Below are 3,284 nucleotides of genomic sequence, written 5' to 3' on the forward strand. Positions count from 1 at the left end.
GTTTTTGTGAATCTATGTTTTCAGTAGGATTTAATCAGAAACCCATCAAGGAGGACCTATTCATCAAAGAAAATTACAGAATTCTACCGCGTAAACTGCGTGGGAAGACTCTAGAAGACTCCAGGAGGCTCTTCACCGAAGCGGAGCACATGTCACTGACATGTGGGGCCGGCTAGCCCCACATGTAGGCCACCCGGTCCCTGTGGGTCCCACCTATCAGCCTCCATGCTACGTCAGTTCTCCAGCGCCTTAAGGATTGCATCTCCGCCGTTTATTCAAATCGGGTTGATCCAAGGGCTCAGGATTGATGCTTTAGCTTATATATACCTACCTGCACCCCCCTCAGGGCATTATGCATTTGACCCTAAGAGCCTAAGGGCCAGAAACCCCAATCTATATCTCCACCAGGATCAGAGCTAGCAATCAAGAGAAGATTAGTCCTCGATAGGATCTAGTCTTGTATTAGAGATAGAGAGATAGAGTGAGAGGGAAGAGTTTTGGAGGACTCTCGGCCTATCAGTGCTCTCTCTACGGCTTGTACCATGGCAGAATCAAGTTCTTCTTGAGCTTGCTTCTAAGATTTCTCTGGTAATCAACTTCTAATTCAAGTAAGCATCTTGTTCATATTGTTCTTTAGGTTTGTGACTCTGTTTGAGTACTTTAATCCTTGTAGCTCCTGGGTTAAAGTAGTATTCGTAGTGTAAGTGTGGTTCTTAGACTCGGTTACTCATAGATGTACCCTTTTTTAGATCGGTGGTAGCTCACGAGGGTGACTCTTATAGCCTCGTTGAATCATTTGTAGTCCACCTCCTATTAGTAGGCCTAGCAGGACCTTGTTACTATATGAAACATACTCTGCCTGTGTTTTCTCTAGTAGTATCCCCAAAATTGAACAATAGTAGACAAAGCTTATTGAAGTTAGAACTAGAAGACCTCTGCAATCTCCTCTACGCTCCTATTATCTAGCCTTGATTGTGAAGTTGGGTTAAGTTAGATTTGGTTATTCTCACACACGTTTCCTCAAGTTTGATATAAAATTGGGTACTCCTAGTGAAGTGCTACATCGGTATAAGATCTATGCATTTGTGGATTATTCTGTGTGCATTAATTTATACCAACAAACACCCTCAACCCCTCAACCCCTTCATGGTAAACTCAAGAAGAATCATCTCCATTTCTTCAATAATCCCTTGATCCATCTCCTTGGTATGTTGCAAGAGAAAGCCCATGTGAGGCCAAGCCAAGTTCGAATGAGGAATGTGTGAGTGAAGAAAGCTTGGATCCTCAACCTATTGCTATGGAAGCCCTCAGATCTCAGAGCTAAGGATCTTCATCTTGATATCAAGGTTCACCCCTCTTCTGATGACCTTTGATTCAATCCCTAAGCCATAGCCACACTTAGTAAAACTAGCTTACAACCCAGCCTTAGTGATCCTAGTGAACCACCTGAGCTATCCAAGGAATATCATGCACATGCATAGATCATAGTTGAGCACATCTAGACTTGAATCCCAAGATCACCCAAGAGCATAGGTTCCGTCGCTCGACTGATGGAACGTCCGTCACTAGAACAGAGTATCCGCCAATCCTGACCCTAGCCACCAATAGCCTGAATTCCACCCTTACCAGCATGGTGGAGTGTCCACCACCCGCGGCAAAGAGTCCACTGAATTATAGAGAATAGCAGCCCAGCAACCCGAGAGAACCTAGTTCCCACTGGAGTGTCCATCAACTGACCGGACTATCTGATGTGAACAAAGAACCCCAGATAGGCCTAAGTCCCAAACCTACTAGAGTATCTGTGTTTCCCATGGAGTATCTGATAGCTTGAATAGAGCCAAACTAGAGACAAACCACCACAGTACTTGGTTGAAAGATCCTAATATGGCTAGAGGGGGGTGAATAGCCTATTTAAAAATCTACAAGATCACTAGAGCAATTTAATTAGCATGACAAATAGCGAAATGCAAACTTGCTCTAGCTCTACAAGGGTTGCAAGCCACCTATCCAACAATTCTAGGCACACATGAGGCTAAGTTGCTACTCACTAAGAGCTCTAAAACTTGCTACACTAAAGAGCTCCACTAGATGAACTTAAGCTACAAAGTAAGCTCTCAATTCTAGCTACACTAAAGAGTTGGCTACAACTAGTTTGCGGGAATATAAATGAATGAGTAGGGTAATTATACTGCCGCGTAGAGGAGTGAACCAATCACAAGATGAATACCAATTAAATCACTGGGAGAATACCAAAGGGCAAGAGACAACCAATTTTTCTCCCGAGGTTCACGTGCTTGCTGGCATGCTAGTCCTTGTTGTGTCGACCAACACATGGTGGTTCAGTGGCTAAGAGGTGTTGGACGAATCTCATCCACACCATTGGACATCGTAAGAACCTACCCACAAGTGAGGTAACTCATTGACACAAGCAATCTACTAGAGTTACCTTTCGGCTCTCCACCGGGGAAGGCACAAGACCCCTCACAATCACTGGGAGATGGCCATGAACAATCACCAACTCGTGCCAATCCTCCTCCACTGCTCCAAGCCATCTTTGTGGCAGCAACCATCAAGAGAAACAAATTCACAGCTACAACGATCCCCAAGTGCCACTAGATGCAATCACTCAAGCAAATCCACTTGGAATCACTCACAATCTCACTATGAAGATGAATCAAAGATGGAGATGAGTGGGAGGTGTTTGCCTAGGCTCACAAGGATGCTAAGTATGTCAAAGTGCCAAGAGAGATGCCTTAGAGCCAGCCAAACACTATTTATAGATAGCCCCTTGAAATAGAGTCGTTGCTCTGCTCGCGGGCTGACCGGACGTTGCGACCGAACGCCACCCTGTGTCCGGTCGTGTGAGTTCGGTCACCCGATGCCATCCATGTGTCACGCCTTTCAACGTCATCCATTCATCTCCAACGGCTAGCAGCTGATTCCCCAATGGTTAAGTTATGACCGGACGTGCCTGAGAAAATGACCTCACACCGTGCTACTCAGGGTCCGGTCCAGTCCAGTAAGCACCCCGAGGGTTTTTTCTTGGACCGGACACGTCCGGTCAAAAGTGACCTGACGCCCCCCCCCCTCCCCCCCGACATTCGGTCACCACTCCATCTCTCTATGCTTGCACGCGGTGCCTACGTCAGCATACGTCAAGTGAGACCGGATGCACCAGCATCACATCCGATCACCATCAGCTCGCCAACCCTCAAAAAGTGACTGGACGCGTAGGTTGAACAAGGTCCAGCGTCCAATCAAGACTTCACGCTCTCAGTTAGCTG

The sequence above is a fragment of the Miscanthus floridulus genome, chromosome 15, assembly GCF_019320115.1.
Source record: "Miscanthus floridulus cultivar M001 chromosome 15, ASM1932011v1, whole genome shotgun sequence".
Classification (NCBI taxonomy): Eukaryota; Viridiplantae; Streptophyta; class Magnoliopsida; order Poales; family Poaceae; genus Miscanthus; species Miscanthus floridulus.